The sequence below is a fragment of the Hyperolius riggenbachi genome, chromosome 4 (assembly GCF_040937935.1).
Source record: "Hyperolius riggenbachi isolate aHypRig1 chromosome 4, aHypRig1.pri, whole genome shotgun sequence".
Taxonomy (NCBI): Eukaryota; Metazoa; Chordata; class Amphibia; order Anura; family Hyperoliidae; genus Hyperolius; species Hyperolius riggenbachi.
This window is the reverse complement of record NC_090649.1, coordinates 281,356,396-281,377,336: the sequence shown is the minus strand read 5'-3', so window position 1 is coordinate 281,377,336 and position 20,941 is coordinate 281,356,396. Positions and strand designations below refer to the sequence as shown.

The following is a 20,941-nucleotide window of genomic DNA, read 5'->3' as shown; positions in this document are numbered from 1 at the left end:
GGATACAGTAACCATAGTTTATCGTCACACTTTGGCAACCAGCATAGATGTGATCCTAAGGAATTATCCTTCTGTGGATTGGAGAAGGTCCTGCCTCATTGGAGGGGGAGCAATAGGATAAAGAGGGTATCGCAGGCTGAGACCAAATGGATCTATAGCATGGGGACCCTTAGACCAGAGGGTCTTAATATAGACATTGACTTGGTATGCTTTCTGGGGGAGTAGATAAAGGGGATGATTCTGGGTCCCTATGGTATGGATCTAGTGGAACAATGGACCTCTGGGAGAAAGGGGGGGGGGGGATATGAGAACACTGGTTAAACATACAAATAGCCTCGAATATATGAAAATGGTGTTTTAACTACAAATTTTATGATGAATTGGTATGCAGTGGGACTGTGTGGAATGTTAAACCTGAGGCAGCTGAGCTGTACCCGGGGAATGCAAAATAAAGGTCTTGGGTTTAGGGTATTGATAGGAGGAAAATGGGGGGGGGGGGGAACAAGTCCTTTTAAAAAAGAGAAGAGCACACATATGATGTATGGGGGCATGTAGGTATCAGCCCAGCTGCTGAAAGGTTCATTATACAATGTTTATTCAATTACAAATTTTAAATACAGTTAATGGAGTTGGGAGATAGGATTATTAAGTCAACGGTATATGTGGCGGGCCGCCTATTAATGTATATGCAGAGTAGAAATAACATTGGTATACGTAGAAGTGGTGCGCACGCAGCGGATAATGAATACATATCAGTGATGTGCACATTGCAGACAATGGAGCGCAGCTGGAACGCAAACAGGAAGCGAGCGGACGACGGAGCAGGACGCGTATAGTAATGCGTCATGGGAGGGGAGGAGTCGCACACGTAAAAGGTCTCTGGAAGCGTCCAGCCCCAGCTTCTGATGAGTCACGAGTGACGAAACATGTAAGGCGGGGCCTGGACGCGGAAGAGACCAGTATACACACGCGGACGGCGGCATCACCCAGGGCAGGAGAACTCACCGAGCGCGCGGCGGTGTGGACTGCAGATACATTGGGGTGTGCCTAAGCCGGCCGGCCAACATTACGGGGGAGAGCCCGTGGGAAAATACTCTATGCCAGATGACATCTTTTAATCTGTGAGTGTAATGGATTTTTTAACCTTTTTATTAAAGAAGCAGTATTACACTATTTGAGGCATTTGTTTTATTGAGGCACTAAGGGAACAAAGAATACCTGTATACAGGTGAAGAGGTCTGATACATTGCCAGAGTGGTGGGGGACGACCCGGGAACTGTCCCAAGGCTCCATTTGACCTATCAGCAGGTCTTAACACACGGTGAGTGCATCTCACTGGGGTGTGGTGAAGGCTTCACTATCCATAAAACCCTCTCTTGGGAAATGATATAAGGAGCAGTGAGGATTGGAAGGAAGAGTTTGTTTACTATATCCAGGGGCAAGAGGAGATATGAAGTATCTGAACTGTTTTGCTAATGTGCTTCCACATAAAGCTTGAAGGACTTTTGAATTGTGCACCCGTAGCTTGATAGTAGTTGCGGTAGTTGCTACAACATATAATCTGAACATTGGGTGTACTGATTTGAAAAAATCGAATGTATATGTATTCTATGGCCCGCTAGTGGGTAGCCTATTGGATGGTTAATCGTATGTATAGCCATTTGTGTCAAGGGGGACAGTAAAGGTATACTCACAGGTGCAGGACCACACTAAGAGCGCCAACCTCTGTATGTGTGAGCTAGTGCAATAATACCATATGGGCCTGTTCTCACTTGGGCGATTTGCGTTAAAGCAAACCGCCAAACACAAACGTGTAGCCTGAACCATTTTCAGGCAATTTTCCGGTGATCGCGTTTTAGTGCTAAAGAAGCGCTAAACGCGATCGCTAAAAAAATCGCCAAGTGTGAATGGCATTTTTTTTTCACGTTCAATGCAAAAAAACGGCATAGCAAAACGCTAGCAAAGGCACTAGTGTTTTGCGTTCAGCAAGTGTGAATGGGCCATAACTGGTGAAAAGCTGTCTCTTATGTGCATTTACTAGTGAAAGGCTGTCTCTCATTACATGTAAATACTGGGGAGAATTTGTCTGTCACTATGTGCATTTACAGGTGAAACGCAGTCTGCCATTACGTGCATTTACTAGGGAAACGCTGTCTGTCATTACGTGCATTCACTAGGTAAACGCTGTCTGTCATTACGTGCATTCACTAGGGAAACACTGTCTGTCATTACGTGCATTTACCGGGGAAACGCTGTCTGTCATTACGTGCATTTACCGGGTAAACGATGTCTGTCATTACGTGCATTTACTTCATTTTTTTAATGTAACTACATTAGGTGGTATAACTACGTTACAGTTAGCCCCGCCCACATGATGTCATGGCCACGCCCATTGTTTGCCGCTGCGCGCGCCGCTAATTTCCCCCATGAGCCCCGCCTGACAGCCATTGTGCCCCTTTTCAGCCCCCCCAAAAATCTGAAGCTGGAGCCGCCACTGATGTACATGCCTTTTGTTTTGTTGTTGCAGCCGCCCGCAGTGCAGCCAGAAAAATTAGGCAGGCATGTACACGCACCAGAAAAATTATTATTTCGGCGGCCTTAAAAATTCAGGAATCCGCCTGGAGTCCTGGACCCTGCTGGTGGTGGCGGAGAGGGCAGTCAAGCGGCCTGCGAGCAGAGGTGCTGTGTGTGGAGCGACTTAGTCTTGGGGCAGGCAGCCAGTCACACGGCGTACAGGCAGAAATTCTGTGTGTGGGGACTGACTTAGTCTTGGGGCGGGCAGTAGCCCTCCGGGATCCATGCCTCATTCATTTTGATAAAGGTGAGGTACTGAACACTTTTGTGACTTATGCGACTTCTCTTCTCAGTGACAATGCCTCTAGCTGCGCTGAAGGTCCTTTCTGACAGGACGCTTGAGGCAGGGCAAGACAGAAGTTGGATGGCAAATTGGGACAGCTCTGGCCACAGGTCAAGCCTGCGCCCCCGGTAGTCCAAGGGTTCATCGCTGCTCACAGTGTCTACATCCACACTTAAGGCCAGGTAGTCGTCTACCTGTCGGTCCAGGCATTGGTGGAGGGTGGATCCGGAAGCGCTAAAGGCGAGGCATTGGACTAAAGAATGTCCACATGTCCGACATCACCATGAGATCGCTGGAACATCTTGTCCTTGCCTGCGTGGACATGGGAGGAGGATTACTGGCAGTGGTTCCTTTATTGCGTTGTCCTGTGACATCACCCTTATACGCATTGTAAAGCATACTTGCCAGCTTGTTCTGCATGTGCTGCATCCTTTCTGCCTTCTGGTGAGTTGATAACATGTCCACCACTTTGTGCCTATACCGAGGGTCTAGTAGTGTGGCCACTCAGTACAGCTCATTCCCCTTGAGTTTTTTTATACGAGGGTCCCTCAACAGGCTGGACAGCATGAAAGACGCCATCTGCACAAAGTTGGATCCAGACGTACTATCCATCTCCTCTTGCTCTTCCTCAGTGACGTCAGGTAAGTCCTCCTCCTCCCCCCAGCCACGAACAATACCACGGGAACGTCGCGCAGCACGAGCCCCCTGCGACGCCTGCTGCGGTTGTTCTTCTGCCGCCGCCGCCTCCTCCTCCAAAGACGCAACTTCCTCTTCATCCGAGTCTGACTCCTCTTCCCCACACGACTCTTCCTCCTCCTCCCCCTTTTGTGCTGCCGCAGGTGTTGAGGAAACATCTGGTTCTGATGAAAATTGCTCCCACGACTCTTCCTGCCATAACTGTTCCTCTTCACGCTCCTCCACAGCTTGATCCACCACTCTACGCATGGCACGCTCCAGGAAGTAAGCGTAGGGGATCAAGTCGCTGATGGTGCCTTAACTGCGACTCACCAGGTTGGTCACCTCCTCAAACGGCCACATGAGCCTGCATGCATTTCGCATGAGTGTCCATTTGTTGGGCCACAACATCCCCATCTCTTCAGATTGTGTCCTTCTACTGTAATTGTACAGGTACTGGGTGACTGCTTTCTCCTGTTCTAGCAGGCGAGAGAACATGACCAGGGTCGAATTCCAGCGAGTCGGACTATCACATATCAAGCATCTCACCGGCAAGTTGTTTCTCCGCTGAATGTCCGCAAAGCGTGCCATGGCCATGTAAGACCGTCTGAAATGCCCACACAACTTCCTGGCCGGCTTCAGGACGTCCTCTAAGCCTGGGTACTTTGACATAATTCTTTGAATGACTAGATTGAGCACGTATGCCATGCAAGGTACATGTGTCAGCTTTCCCAAATTCAAAGCGGAAAGGAGATTGCTGCCGTTGTCACACACCACGTTGCCGATCGCCAGCTGGTGTGGGGTCAGCCACTGATCCACCTGTTTGTTAAGAGCAGCCAGGAGAGCTGGTCCAGTGTGACGCTCCGCTTTAAGGCAAGACATGTCTAATATGGCGTGACACCGTCGTACTTGGCATGCAGCATAGGCTCTGGGGAGATGGGGCTGTGTAGCTGGAGAGGAGGTGGCAGCACCAGTAGAGTTGAACTGCCACTCAGCCAAGGAGGAGGAGTAGGACGACAGCGAAGAGGATGTAGCAGGAGGAGGAGAGAAGGTGGCAGGAGGCCTGCCTGCAAGCCGTGGAGGTGTCACAAGTTGGTCCGCTGCACAGCCACATACTCCCTGCTTGCCATTGTTCACCAGGTTGACCCAATGGGCTGTGTAAGTAATGTAGCAGCCCTGACCGTGCTTGGCAGACCAGGCATCCGTGGTCAGGTGGACCCTTGACCCTACGCTGTGTGCCAGAGATGACACCACTTGCCTCTCAACTTCACGGTACAGTTTGGGTATCGCCTTTTTAGAGAAATAATTGCAGCCTGGTATCTTCCACTGTGGTGTCCCAATGGCCACAAATTTACGGAAGGCCTCAGAGTCCACCAGCTTGTATGGTAACAGCTTGCAAGCTAACAGTTCCGCCACGCCAGCTGTCAGACTCCGGGCAAGGGGGTGACTGGCAGAAATTGGCTTATTCCGCTCAAAGATTTCCTTCACGGACAACTGGCTGCTGTGGGCAAAGGAACAGGAACCGCTCAAGGGCATAGGTGGAGTGGAGGAGGGTGGCTGTGAAGGTGCATGGGAGAAAGTGGCTGAAGATGCTGCACCTGAAGGAGGAAGAGGAGAAGGAGGGTGGCTTTTCTTTTGTGTGCTGCTTTTGCTCAGGTGCTCTTCCCATTGCAGTTTGTGCCTTTTCTCCATGTGCCTTTGTAAGGCACTTGTCCCTACGTGAGTGTTGGCCTTTCCACGGCTCAATTTTTGGAGGCAGAGAGAACAGATGGCATTGCTCCGATATGAGGCAGACACACTAAAAAATTTCCAAACCGCTGAGCCCCCCTGGGGTGATGGCACTATTGTGGCCTCTTAAAAAACTCTTATGCGCTTAGGATCAAAAACCAGAGTAAATTGCAAACGTGGTTCGCGTTCCAAAATTGCTGTGTTTAAACAATCAAAAAGTCAGTAAATTCTAAAAGTCCGCGCTCCAAGAACATATACTACCAGTGCAGAAAATGTCTCACATCCCTTTTCGGGTCTTTCGTAGACAGTCCACAGAGAGGGATTAGCTATATCAGTAGCTCCTTGGAGCTACTGATATAGCTAATCCCTCTCTTTGGACTGTCTACGAAAGACCCGAAAAGGGATGTGAGACATTTTCTGCACTGGTAGTATATGTTCTTGGAGCGCGGACTTTTAGAATTTACTGACTATTGTGGCCTCAACAGCTGACGTTGAAGGGCATGCTGGCTGGCTGTTGGCCGGACACTGCCACCAGCTGTTTCTGAGGACAAGCTCCCCCTGCTTCTTTCAGGAACTCGTCTCCTCCTACTCCTCTCTGACTCCCCCTCTGAACTGTCCCCTTGGTCATCTTGTCTCTTAGGAACCCATGTGGGATCTGTATCATCATAATCATCCTGCCCAGCTTCGCTTGCCTCAGACAACTCCAAAACTGCACCAACAGCGGGTACTTCATCCTCCTCCTCCTCACACGTTACGTCCATAGTGTCGCCGCCTAACTCAGACATATGAGGTGGTGTAACTTGCTTAGCACCTTCATCTGGTTGTAACAACAATGGCTGTGCATCAGTGATTTTCCCACCAAATAACTCCTGCGAAGTGTCAAATGCAGCAGAAGTGGTGCTAGTAGTATCGCTGGTGGCTGCGTTAGATGGTGTTCTGTGTTAAATAGTCAACCACGTCCTGACAATCTTGGGAGGTGATGGGTCGTGCCTTTTTCTGAGCACTGTACTTTGGGTCAGGGCTGCATGAAATCACATCAACATGCACAGACCTGCCGGGTGGCCTTCCTCTGGGTCTGCCTCTACCTCTCCCTCTACCTGTTTTGTACATTGTGTCCATATCGGGGGGGATGAAGTGAAAGGTATGCACTGATTTGACTAATACAATCTGCAGTCACACAGGTGCAGTTAACAGGTATGCACGGAGTGGTATATCACACTGCGTGCACTTACGTGGGTAGGTGGGTTCACTGAACACAACAGATAGGTATATGCAGTGATGAGGTGGGTTCACTGAACACAACAGGTAGGTATATGCAGTGATGAGGTGGGTTCACTGAAAACAACAGTTAGGTATATGCAGTGATGAGGTGGGTTCACTGAACACAACAGGTAGGTATATGCAGTGATGAGGTGGGTTCACTGAACACAACAGGTAGGTATATGCAATGATGAGGTGGGTTCACTGAAAACAACAGTTAGGTATATGCAGTGATGAGGTGGGTTCACTGAACACAACAGCTAGGTATATGCAGTGATGAGGTGGGTTCACTGAACATAAGAGGTAGGTATATGCAGTGATGAGGTGGGTGCACTGAACACATCAGGTACAGTGGTTTGTAAAAGTATTCGGCCACCTTGAAATTTTCCACATTTTGTCATATTACTGCCACAAACATAAATCCATTTTATTGGAATTCCACGTGAAAGACCAATACAAAGTGGTGTACACGTGAGAAGTGGAATGAAAATCATACATGATTCCAAACATAATAAAAAACAAACAAACTGCAAAGTGGGGTGTCACAGACCGCAAGGCCGGTCTGCGGATGGGGTCAATGGATCAGAGTCAGAAATCCTCTCACACGGTCATTTTGCTCATCACGAAAGGTAACCCGACTTCGCAATTTGATGAACTGACTCGCGGAGGGAGCGTTCAGACGCCAAAGGATTCACCACACACATACAATTGAAAGATCTGCCACCAAGCGAGTTACACAGCCCGCTACTGTAATTCTACTAGGACTTCGAGAACGCTCTATTAACCCTTAGCAGTATGCAGGAACCTGGGTCAGATCGTTATATCTGGGCCGGGTTCTCGCATACGGGTTATAAAGGCACACTTCTATTAAACACAGGGTAGCGATTTCAGGAGAATAGGTACGATTGTGTATATTCAGAACAGATTGTAACCATAACGGTTTTTAAACGTTTTTATAACAAAGTTGCATTACATACATTTACACAGATTAACACATAGACACAAAGCTTAAAATAACAGGGATAAAATCAGAAAGCTCTTACTGTAGTTATGGCTGATCAGTCCATTTGGCGATTGAAGAAAACAAAGTCCAGTTAAAGTAGGCATTAATGTTTAAGAGTCCTTAAAACACAGCATGCGTTCGGTCCTTCTTGAACACATGCTCCAAGCTCTCCTTTAGCAGATGAAATGAGGAAGGACAAGGGCGGGCTCTGCTGGCCCCATATTTATACAGTCTTAAAATTGGGGCTGGGTTACCTCCAAACTAGGTGGAGGGAAGGCGGAGTTATCTCCTGGCAGCAAGGTTGCCACCCCCAGACTCAGAGCGAGAAAATGTACCAATTATTAATAATCTGTGTGACTCCGCCTCAGATTGGCGCATCGCAAATCCGAGGCTATATTCATAAGCGGCCTGCGACCCTGTATCAAATGAGGCTACACATGCCTATTCTATCGCATTCGCTCTACGCAGGCCGGATAAAGCAGTTTCCCTACTAATTACTGACAGTTAGAAAATTGTAATTCAGGTGAATGATGTAACTGCTTTATGGGTATCAGAAAATGTATTTTTTGTCTTTCTGTGGCAAGCCTATTTTTAATTACAAATACATTAAAGTTCTCTTTGTTTGATTGTATGATTTTTGGAGGGAGCTCTTATCTGGCCAGTTCGAGCTGGCTTTTTTTTTTGGGAGAGGGCTGAAGCAGGAAATGGTCCTCGGCAGGAGGTCAGGCCAGGTGTGAATTTCCTTTCCATGTTATCAGGACACTGGGCATGGGTGAGGGGCTTGCTTCCCTTCAGATTCGAAAGGAAAGACATTTGGTGTACATTTACACAGCACTGACAGTAATGGTGCTGGACCATACGAAAATCGTTGGCGATTACGCACGACTTTCCGTAATGTTCGCCACATGGGTTGTGCGTAATTATTCAGCCCCCTGAGTCAATACTTTGTAGAACCACCTTTTGCTGCAATTACAGCTGCCAGTCTTTTAGGGTATGTCTCTACCAGCTTTGAACATCTAGAGACTGAAATCCTTGCCCATTCTTCTCTGCAAAACAGCTCCAGCTCAGTCAGATTAGATGGACAGCGTTTGTGAACAGCAGTTTTCAGATCTTGTCACAGATTTTCGATTGGATTTAGATATGTACTTTTGACTGGGACATTCTAACGCATGGATATGTTTTGTTTTAAACCATTCAATTGTTGCCCTGGCTTTATGTTTAGAGTATTTGTCCTGCTGGAAGGTGAACTTCTGCCCCAGTCTCAAGTCTTTTGCAGACTTTAAGAGGTTTTCTTCCAAGATTGCCCTGTATTTGGCTCCATCCATCTTCCATCAACTCTGACCAGCTTCCCTGTCCCTGCTGAAGAGAAGCACCCCCAGAGCATGATGCTGCCACCACCATATTTGACAGTGGGGATGGTGTGTTCAGTTGTGTGCTGTGTTAGTTTTCCGCCACACATAGTGTTTTGCATTTTGGCCACAAAGTTCCATTTTCGTCTCATCTGACCAGAGCACCTTCTTCCACATGTTTGCTGTGTCCCCCACATGGCTTGTGGCAAACTGCAAACGGGACTTCTTATGCTTTTTTGGTAACAATGGCTTACTTCTTGCCACTCTTCCATAAAGGCCAACTTTGTACAGTGCACGACTAATAGTTGTCCTATGGACAGATTCCCCCACCTGAGCTGCAGATCTCTCTAGCTCTTTCAGAGTCACCATGGGCCTCTTGACTGCATTTCTGATCAGCGCTCTCCTTGTTCGGCCTGTGAGTTTAAGTGGACGGCCTTGTCTTGGTAGGATTTCAGTTGTACCATATTCCTTCCATTTCTGAATGATCGCTTGAACAGTGCTCTGCGAGATGTTCAAGGCTTTGGAAATCTTTTTGTAGCCTAAGCCTGTTTTAAATTTCTCAATAACTTTATCCCTGACCTGTCTGGTATGTTCTTTGGACTTCATGGTGTTGTTGCTCACAATATTCTCTTAGACAACCACTGAGGCCGTCACAGAGCAGCTGTTTTTGTATTGACATTAGATTATATACAGGTGCACTCTATTTAGTCATTAGCACTCATCAGGCAATGTCTATGGGCAACTGACTGCACTCAGACCAAAGGGGGCTGAATAATTACGCACACCCCACTTTGCAGTTATTTGTTTGTAAAAAATGTTTGGAATCATGTATGATTTTCGTTCCACTTCTCACGTGTACACCACTTTGTATTGGTCTTTCACGTGGAATTCCAATAAAATTGATTCATGTTTGTGGCAGTAATATAACAAAATGTGGAAAACTTCAAGGGGGCCGAATACTTTTGCAAACCACTGTAGGTATATGCAGTATTGGGTATTACAATGTGCACCTGTCACACACACAGGTAGTCACTGAATGTGCTGGGCCTGGCTGGCAGTGGCACACGCACAGTATGAATTATCAAGGCTGTCTATGCAACACAAGTGTCAGTGGGACACAGAAAAAAAAATAGATCACAAGAACAAGATTAGCTCTCAAAAGAGCTGTTGTGGGGTGCTATTTTAGCAATAAGAATCAGCAAGGAGCAAGCTAACAAGCCTACAAGAGCCTAACTAATCTTTCCCTATGAGAGTCTGCCAGCAGCTGTCCCTTCTCTCACTACTGCAGGCACACGAGTGAGTGTAATGGCTGGCGGAGCCTGCCTTTTATAAGGGGGGGAGTGACTCCACGAGGGAGTGTAGCCTGATTGGCTACAATGTGCCTGCTGACTGTGATGTAGAGGGTCAAAGTTGACCCTAATGGAGCATTATGGGGGCGAACCGAACTTCCGGGCCATCTCTACTCATTGACTGATAGCGAAGATGATGAGGTTTGGGTCCCTGCTAGCGCCAGGCGTACCGCACCCCATGTCAGTGGACTGCAGGTGGTGCAGGATCAACCTCAAGGGCAGCAGAGTGGTGCTAGCGCTGATCCAGGTTTTCATGGTGAGGCATGCACCAACAGCGCAGCACATCCTGGACTTGGAACCAGTACTGCCGTAGACCCTGGTGAAGTGGCGAGCACCAGCATGGCAGTTGAAACTGGTTCGGTGGCACGTGCAGTAAGACCCCGGTCACAGCCACTAGAAAGATGGACCCGTAGTACCCCTAGCCTCCCAGAGGTGCTGGCAAATCCTGATTGGCAACCCCCTGGTTCCGCCGCACTCATAGTGCCCCCTTTCACCGCCCAGACTGGAGTCCAGGTGGAGACAGATCATCTAGGATCATCCCTAGACGCTTTTCATCTGATCTTCACCGAGGATCTTTATGACTTAGTCGTGGCAGAGACCAACCGTAACGCCACACAATTTATTACTGCCAATCCGAACAGCTTCCATGCCCAGCCTTTTCAGTGGAAACAGGTCACAGTTTCCGAATTTAAAATCTTTTTGGGCCTTCTCCTCAACATGGGTCTAACTAAAAAAAATGTATTGCGGTCCTATTGGTCTACGCACCCAATAAATCACATGCCCATGTACTCTGCTGCCATGTCCAGGGCAAGTTTTGAGGACATCCTGCGCTTCCTGCACTTCAATAACAATACAAACTGTCATAGAAAAGACCACCCTGACTATGACCGGCTCCACAAAATTCGGCCCCTCATAGACCACCTGTCATCCAAATTTGCAGATGCTTATACCCCTGAACAGAACATCTGCATAGACCAGTCCCTCGTACATTTTTCTGCAGTACATCCCAAGCAAGCGCGCCCGGTATGGGGTCAAGCTGTATAAGCTCTGTGACAGTGCAACAGGCTATACATATCGTTTTAGGGTCTATGAGGGAAAAAAAACCAAAATTGGAGCCGGTCGGATGCCCTGACTACCTGGGGAGCAGTGGCAAGATTGTTTGGGACTTCGTGTCACCCTTGTTTCAGAAGGGGTACCATCTTTACGTGGACACAAGCGTTTACTACACAAGCGTGGCCCTCTATCAGCATTTACAGCTACTCGGAATTCACTGCTGTGGCACCATGCAGCCTAGTCGCTGGGGCTTCCCCCAATGGCTCACTAGTATCCGACTTGCACGGGGGGAGATGGTTGCTTCGTGTAACGAAAACCTGCAAGAGGGACATTTACCTTCTGTCCACCATTCACACAGACACGATAGTCCAAATTCAACGAGCAACTGAGGTTGTTGAAAAAACCCTCGCCATCCACGAATATACCCTTAACATGGGAGGGGTGGACTTCAATGACCAGATGTTGGCTCCCTATTTGGTTTCTTGCAGAACCAGATGCTGGTATAAGAAAGTGTCTGTTTATTTGATTCAGTTGGCAATTTACAACAGTTTTGTTCTCTACAGTAAGGCTGGGAGAACTAAAGGATCCTTCCTTCAATTTCAGGAAGAGATCATTTCGGAAATCCTGTATCCAGAACAGTTTTGCTCGGATACCCCTCAATCACGGATCCGCATGTGGCCGTTATTATTGGAGCCGCATCCGTATCAACCCGTGATCGCATCCCGTATTTTTTGCCGCAACCGGCTCCACCCGTCTTTCCCCATGTTCAGTATTTTTAAAATCCGCATGCCATGTTGTTACCAGTCGTAACCCGTATGCGTATCGCCATGCCGCCATGCGTAGAAATGTACGTGTCAACATCGAAGAGTGCGCATGTGCATGCGGATTGTAAGGTCATGCGGATGAAAAATCTGCATGTATGTACGTGTCGTAGAATTCGAAACGTAAAGCTGCGTGAGTACCAGTAGTCACCAACTGGGCTTGCGTAACTTCGGCTCGTACACGTAAAAACGTACGTGTTGGGCTTGCGCAGAACTGTCTGGAAGTTTCAGCAGGAAGGCAAGGAGGTGCCCAGGAGATTCAGAGACCCCCAGACAAACTTAAGGATGGCTCCCAAGATCCCCCCTGAGATCAAGAGACTGATGATTGTTGTAAGTGAACAATATTAACAAAATGCATATTGCAGAGTGTTATTGAAAGTGATATATGGTGTACATCCCAACCTGGATGACTGGATCCATATGGGATCTCCACTCACACAATATGTGCCCCTTGGAAAATCCCCATTATCGGAACAATTATGAGAATATACCTTGAATGTATCATTAGACACTATGTTAAAAAAACAAACCTTTCCTTCAGCCACCGGAACTATCGGTTGGGCTTCAGGGTGGATCTTTTGAATGGTAGCCTCGCATTCTGCGTTATGGAGCCTGCAGGCTTCTTCACTAAATTTGACTTGCCCCGGCAAACACAGGTACCTCTGTGAGAATTGCCCGCATGAGGACAACTCTACTCGTTTCACCTCCCTGTCTAGCACCAAAAAAGTTTGACCTCTCAGGTCATGGTGTAAGACATGTGTTGAGGTAGGAACTAAGGAAGTGGCGGTGCCTAAAGGAATGTTGCACCGTTTCCATTTGTTCACCCAAACATCTTGAAGCTTCCATGCAAAAGATCCTTCTCCAGAAAAATCGATATACCTCCCCTTGTCCAATCTCAGTTGGACAGGATCTTTAAGCATCTCCCTGACAAAATATGTCCCCAACTGTCCTGATTGGACCTCTTCCCCCCTTATGTCCTGAGGCACACTATGTACCAGAGGTTGGGAAGACTGTACTCTCTGCAATCTTTCAATTAAGAGTACCTCTTCACTTACCCAACTAGCCTGAGGATAAGCGTCTGCATATGGACTGTGTACTATAGTCCCCTGTGGTGACCCGTGTAGTGTGAATGGGGGTTCCCTGTGTTGGCTTTCCCTCCCCCGGGACCGCTCTCCCCACCCTCTTTGTCACCTGGAAATGTGGCTTGATCTCGATTTTTACTTCTTGTTTCGAGAACCACCAACCCTCGGCATTCCAGCCTTTACGTGTGTATAGTTGTTTCAGAGGCACTCTCTGTTGGTAGTTCCAGAGGGTGATGTTGTCCCCTGCGTCTCTCTGGTAGGAGAATTGACGCCTCCTGCTCCTTCCTCTCCAATCTGGAACCATCTCACTCTGCATAACCAAGACAAGGTACCCCTGAATCACACACTCCACCTTTTGCATGTACCCATTGTACTGCAATGTACCTTTTAACCAAACTTTGGATCGGTGCATCGATTCTGGGAGTGTGGCATTCAATAGCAGATTTACACTGCCATTCAATTCCCACTGCCCGCACACCTGACCCTTCAGACCTTTCACCCACATTGTACCATGAAATATGTTTTCTCCTGGCACAAGTGCTCTTTTCCTCCATCCCTGCTTGGTCCATCTGTGCCAAGCGGAGGGAGGTGTGAAAGGATTAGTACCTTGGTCACCAAACATTAACATGCTTGGGCCTTGCATTCTCATTAACCCCTTATTATACATGAGAATGTCCTCTCTTCGTTCTCCTAGGACGAAATGGCAACCTAGGATCACCATCAGCACGGTACTCTTCATTATAAAAGCACCACCTTGGGAAAGAAAAACATTAGCAATTTGCACTATGCTTTGCTCAGTCAGTTTTTTTTAGACGTTTTCCGATCTCAGGAATCTCATGTTTTAGTCTCTTTCCAATTTCAGGAATCTCGTGTTTTAGTCTCTTTCCAGTTTCAGGAATCTCGTTGTTCTCCAACCTCAGATTGGCATCTGGAACCTTTCGCTTATCCGAATGACATCTCCATCTTTGCTGCCAGCAATGCAGCTGTCTCGAGTCCATATTGCCAAACTCCTGAAATTGAAATACAAACAAATCAATTCTTATTAATGATTTGGGATTCGCCCTGCGGCTTGTACTCTGTACACTTTAACTTGATCAATATATGCCGTAATTGATCTCGTTGCTTTATGGTTCTCATGAACTCTGTTTACTCTTATTGGTAGATTGGAGTTACAACCTCTCTCCCCTACCTAAGTACTATCCTCAGTACTTACCTGTTTAAAATATGCTCCCGCGGACTTCACCTTTGGAAGCTCTCACCTCATTGCAAGCTCTCACCACACCCCCCCCTTTTGTACATACGCGGCCGTCGTATGCACAGAGTATGGATGCCACCCACCTGTTGCTGCTTTGCAGGTGAGCATGCAATGCTCTTACTCATTTTTGCATTTACTTACCTTGAACTTCATTGCGATACCAGCTCTGCTAGAAGTTCTGTGTGTTGTACCCTCTGACCAATGTTTGCCGCGCCACTACCCTCATACTACCAAAAAAAACCGCCGCCTCCCTGTAGGAAGGAGCACTCTGCACTTAAACTACACAGGGTGCAGGGCTAAGCATTCCAGCGTCAAATGCCTGTATACAGATCCCTGAATGCCCACTTGGTAGGTAGTCGCATGGCAGACACCGTACTGATACACTGTCACTCTGTAAATGGCAATTCTATCATCTGTATATTTGCCCCATGAACTGCTACCAGTTCTGTTCTGTGCTAAACTGAATCAGAGCTGGAGAAAAGAAGAGAAAGGTAAAAAAATATATATATATTTTTGACCAATCGGTGGGCGAGGAAAAACACGCTAACAGCCCAGCAATGACTTCTTTGTCAATCTCTGGCCCTGTCCCTGACACAAAAACCCCCCCGAAAAAAACACTCTGCAGTCGCAGCGAGTACACCTGGATTGGTCAACTCCTATCTTTCTCTCTTTTCCCTTCCCCCTCTCCAACTCTGCACTGTCCCCCCTATCTCTATTGGGAACACATGCCGCACCGCACTTTAAGGTGCCTCACTTAAAGGAATAATCCCATAAGCAACACAGTACAGACACTTTCCTGATCTGCGCTGCGCCGTGTCTCCCTGCACCTAGCTGGGAAATACTTCCTATCCGTGACCCTGCAACTTGCTTGGCTCACGTATGCGGACACTCCCTGTGCCCAGACTTCTTCTAAGGAAATCACCTGGAAGCCGAGAAACTCAGTAGAATCTCTCTTCTGGACCCCCTTCCTCCCACCAGCTGCTTCCGTGCACGGCGCCTTGTGCACAGCTGTGACGTGGGATCCCCCCAGCACATCCTCCCCCCTGCCATCGTGGCGTGTCTATCAGTGGGCGCTTCCCGCCCACTCCCCTCCTGATACATCATGCAGATGGGAGTGGCTTTCTCAGAAACCCGGCGCCATGTTGAATCATGGCATGCCAGCCAAGATGGCTGCTATGTCAGTCCCCCATAGCAACCACTTAATCCTATGCACCTTCAGAAAAAAACAGTTAGAACATACAAGGCATATTATGCACACTAAACATTTCAGCATATATATTTCTCGGATACCTGCAAGAACAGACACAGCAGTGTGTGAAATTTCCTATCTCCTTCCCAGAAAAAAAACGCAAATCATCTTGGACATGTAGATGGAGGAAAAAAAAAACATGCACCCAACCCCGTGCACTCAAACGCTTCCCACAGAACTCCGATCTTATGACGGCTGCAAAAAAAACATCCTGAACAGAAGGAATTCTCCACAACTACACCGAAACTTTACTCCTATCATAAACCTTTGCCTGGAATGCGGAGTGACAGAACCTGAACAAATCTTCCAGCTGTTAGCAGATATCCGCGGACACAAACCTTAACCGTGCTTCCCCCCAATCTGTAGAGAGGGGGGTGGGAGGATGCACTGTATTGGCCCCCCTTCTCACTAAACCTACGCTCTGCGATCCGCAAGAAAAAAACAATAAAACCAATGACACGGAATTATGCTGAGATTACAGAAACATCACATAGCACTAACTAACTAATAGCACTGACCTGGAACCAGGTCAGTGCCAACCTGGAACCAACCTGGGCTCTCGTTATACCAACTTTTTCTCTTCATTTCACCCTCCACCTGCTCTCCTCACCATCCACCATCTGCGTGACAGAGCACGAGAGAAAAACAAACACCGCTGGCCTCCCTCCCAGCCCAGAACTGCACAGAGAGAAACAGAAACTGTATACGCTATAACTGCTAGCTGCTACCAGCATAACACAGAAAAATAACACACAGCTGGGAAAAAAACACTGTTAACATATAACAGACCACAAACATTGCTACAAAACCAAATAAACGAAACGCTATACTTGCCTGGCTCTACAGACTTGTACCGACTTCCAATCCGATCAGCTGACGGCAAGTTTTTTTCCACGAGTCGATGGACCTCGGTGAGCGTTTACTGAGCGTTCTCTCAGCGGATTCTCCGGTCCCGAAGGTAACTTGCTCAAAACCTCTGCCTGGGATACCTCACCACGGAATCCTTTGTTCGGCTAGATTGCGTGTACATCACAACCCAAATAAAACAGGTCCATGACTCGCCGCTGATCATCTCTCGGATTGCAGTCCGTGTGTTGGCCTCTCTAGCGGCCTCCCACACACCACTTATCCTCTTGATAAGCTTTCCAGTCCGCGTCAACTCCGCTTGTGTCGCTGTGGAATATCTTAAAAACTTCGGCCCCTGGTCCCTGTCTGCCTGTTTTGCAAGGCAGTGAAGGGGGGTTTCAGCACCACTGTTCTAATCACCTTTTTCCGGCACCAGCAACTTCTTATAGTTGCGTCTTACAGACTGTGAGATAACTTGACTCTCAACACAGCAAGCAGGAGATAGACTTCCTCAGGCTTCTTTAATATTCACGTTATTTATTCAGGAAACATATATACAGATATCACAAACACTGGTCCACATGACAGCCCAGGGGCCCCAGGTCTCTCTCACTCACTGGGGCCCCCAAACCACCATGCGACACCTAGAGGGAAGTGCGGGCAAGCCCTGGACCTCTCACCTCCAGGGAACTCACCCCACCACCTCTAAACTGAATGCCAACTGCAACAAACACAATTGCTAACTTCCAGTCAGAGCAATATCCTGCCTCTATCTGGCCAGCAGACGCTAGTCAGCAAATCAGGTGCACAGTCATACACCCTTTGCCTGCTGTACCATACCTAGCAGAAATTACATAGATTAGCATTCAGGTGGGAGGCTTCGGTTGGACGCAATCGTGAATTGCGTCGTTTAACAGGGACGCCCCGTGTAGGCACATCTCCCACACGGTCCCCTCCCTAACCACTCACCTGTCAACCGCATCCTAGAAGCTGCAAAAAATAAATTTAAAATCACAAACACTGGTCCACATGACAGCCCAGGGGCCCCAGGTCTCTCTCACTCACTGGGGCCCCCAAACCACCATGCGACACCTAGAGGGAAGTGCGGGCAAGCCCTGGACCTCTCACCTCCAGGGAACTCCCCCCACCACCTCTAAACTGAATGCCAACTGCAACAAACACAATTGCTAACTTCCAGTCAGAGCAATATCCTGCCTCTATCTGGCCAGCAGACGCTAGTCAGCAAATCAGGTGCACAGTCATACACCCTTTGCCTGCTGTACCATACCTAGCAGAAATTACATAGATTAGCATTCAGGTGGGAGGCTTCGGTTGGACGCAATCGTGAATTGCGTCGTTTAACCACTTAAGCCCGAAGGGTTGAAATTTTTTTACATCCGAGCAACTTTCACCCCCCATTCATTTGCCAATAACTTTATCACTACTCATCACAATTAATTGATCTATATCTTGTTTTTTCCGCCACCAATTAGGCTTTCTGTGGGTGGTATATTTTGCTAAGAGCCACTTTACTGTAAATGCATTTTAACAGGAAGAATAAGAAAAAAATGGAAAAAATTCATTATTTCTCAGTTTTCAGCCATTATAGTTTTAAAATAATACATGCCTCCATAATTAAAACTCACGTATTGTATTTGCCCATATGCCCCGGGTATTTCACCGTTAAAATTATGTCCCTAGCACAATGTATGGCGACAATATTTTATTTGGAAATAAAGGTGCATTTTTTCCGTTTTGCGTCCATCACTGTTTAGAAGCCCATAATTTATTAAATCATATTGATATACTCCTTTGACATGAATATTTAAAAAGTTCAGACCCTTAGGTAACTATTTATGTTTTTTTTTTTTTTTTTATTGTAATTTTTATTTTATTTTTAATTTTACTTGTATGTGGGTATTTTTTGGTGTGGGAGGTAAACAGGGTTTTTTTTTAATATATTTATAGGTTTATTCTTAAAACTTTTTTTTTTAGGTGTAATTTGCTATTTGGCCACAAGATGGCCAGAATCAAAAAGTCCTGGGAGCGATCGATCTCGCTCCCAGGCAGAAGAAAGGAGACCAGAGCTCAGAAAAGCCGCAGCGTCTGAAGAGACGCTGTCGGCTTTTCTCCGGGGGGGGGGGGGGGGTCCGATCAGCGAAAGGGATTTATAATCCCTTTCACTGATCGGTGGGCTAGCGGCCTGCAGCGGGGGCGCGCACGGGGGGGCCCGCGGGCGCGCGCACGACCCGCGGGAGTGCGCGCAGCCCAACTGGACGAGAAATCTCGTCCAGTTGGGTTTAAGTGGTTAACAGGGACGCCCCGTGTAGGCACATCTCCCACACGGTCCCCTCCCTAACCACTCACCTGTCAACCGCATCCTAGAAGCTGCAAAAAATAAATTTAAAATCACAAACACTGGTCCACATGACAGCCCAGGGGCCCCAGGTCTCTCTCACTCACTGGGGCCCCCAAACCACCATGCGACACCTAGAGGGAAGTGCGGGCAAGCCCTGGACCTCTCACCAACTGCAACAAACACAATTGCTAACTTCCAGTCAGAGCAATATCCTGCCTCTATCTGGCCAGCAGACGCTAGTCAGCCAATCAGGTGCACTGTCATACACCCTTTGCCTGCTGTACCATACCTAGCAGAAATTACATAGATTAGCATTCAGGTGGGAGGCTTCGGTTGGACGCAATCGTGAATTGCGTCATTTAACAGGGACGCCCCGTGTAGTGTATATACAGATATAGTCCATCATATCCTGGCAAAGCAGATTACCATGTTGCGTTACAGCTGCGTGAGTACCTTCCTGCTGAAGGTACCCAGGTCTTCTTGTATCTACTCTACGTTACACTAGACTACCTATGTACAGCATACATTATATCAGATTACAGAAAGGAATGAACATACTTAGAGGTCCCAGTCAGCATTGCGAGCTAGTGTGAAAGTAAGGAGCAGAGTGAGCTCCCATCGCTCACTCCCGATTTAATACCGACTAGGAAAGAGTTAAATATGACATCATCTTCGCCATCCCCCTAGATCAGACTATTGGTGAACCCACTTGTGGTGTCCTCATACACCCCTACTTGATTAATATTCAATGAGGCATTTGACCTACATGCAGGAATGTGGATATTTACAAAACATGGCTGATGTTTATTGTTCTAGTGGCGGTACATGCCCAGGTCAGGGAGACCTGTGGCCTTGTCCACAGAACAGCTTCTTGGTATGTTCTAGTTCTGCTGACAGAACTGGAGATTTTCTCTCTAAGAGAAAATCCCTTAAAGGGCAGGTCTGCTCCTCAAGCCTTTTTGACTAACTCAGTCCAAATAACTGAGGCCTACTTAAATTATAACAGCCTTAACAATAGGTGATTATTGCAGAGTGTTAGTGATGATATTATATATGATGCAGTTATATTGTAATGGTACCAGCGTCGGACAGGCCCAGCGAACCACCGTCATTAAAGGGCACTAGGGCAAAACATTGTGAAATTTAAAATATGTGCAAACATATACAAATAGGAAGTACAGTTTTTCCAGAGTAAAATGAGCCATAAATTACTTTTCTCCTATGTCGCTGTCACTTGCGGTAGTCGGTAAGTAGTAGAAATTTGACAGAGGCGACAGGTTTTGGTCTAGTCCATCTCTTCTTCATAGGGGATTCTCAGCAAGGCTTTTATTCTTTATAAAGATATTCCCTAAAAGGATTTAAACAATGATGATGATTGGCCAGCTTCCCTGTTCGCTACACAGTTTTTTGGGCAGTTGGACAGAGCAACTGACATTCACTAAGTGTTTTAGAAAATAAATCCCTGAGAATCCCCCCTGAAGAGATGGACTAGTCCAAAACCTGTCACTTCTGTCAGATTTCTACTACCTACTGTAAGTGACAGCGACATAGGAGAAAAGTAATTTATGGCTCATTTTACTCTGGAAAAACTGTACTTCTTATTTGTATATGTTTGCACATATTTTACATTTCACAATTTTTCGCCATAGTGCCCCTTTAAGTCTGGTCCCTCTCGCGGCTTGCCTCTCCTCTCACTCTGGCCTCTGCGACTGGGATGATGACAGTGTGTGGAAATGACATTTGGCCAAAGGATTGGGGACCAGAGAAAGTAGGGTGATATCAGTACCAACCAATGCATATTCACTCAAGTTTCAGCGGGGAGTTCACTGGTAATGATAACTGTCATTTTGAACTTGGTGTAATGTATCATGTGTGCCATACCTGGGGCTTTGTACAGCCCACCGTAGGCATGGAGGTCCCCCGATGTCGTCCTGGCTCCTCTTCGTGTTCCGCAGGCGGCTGTGGTAACCGGCGACACTCAGGCCTAGTGTTGGGATGGTTACTTCCTGTTCTGAGGACGCTGGCCACTAGTATACGACACGGTTGGCGGCCTGA

General features: G+C 47.3%; 1 long non-coding RNA gene across 1 annotated transcript in view; it reads left to right on the top strand.

Annotated features, from left to right (window-relative positions):
* Positions 1-20,941, top strand: part of LOC137503819 (uncharacterized) — a 43,226-nt gene that overhangs the window by 19,667 nt on the left and 2,618 nt on the right. The gene's annotated exons all lie outside the window — the stretch shown is intronic.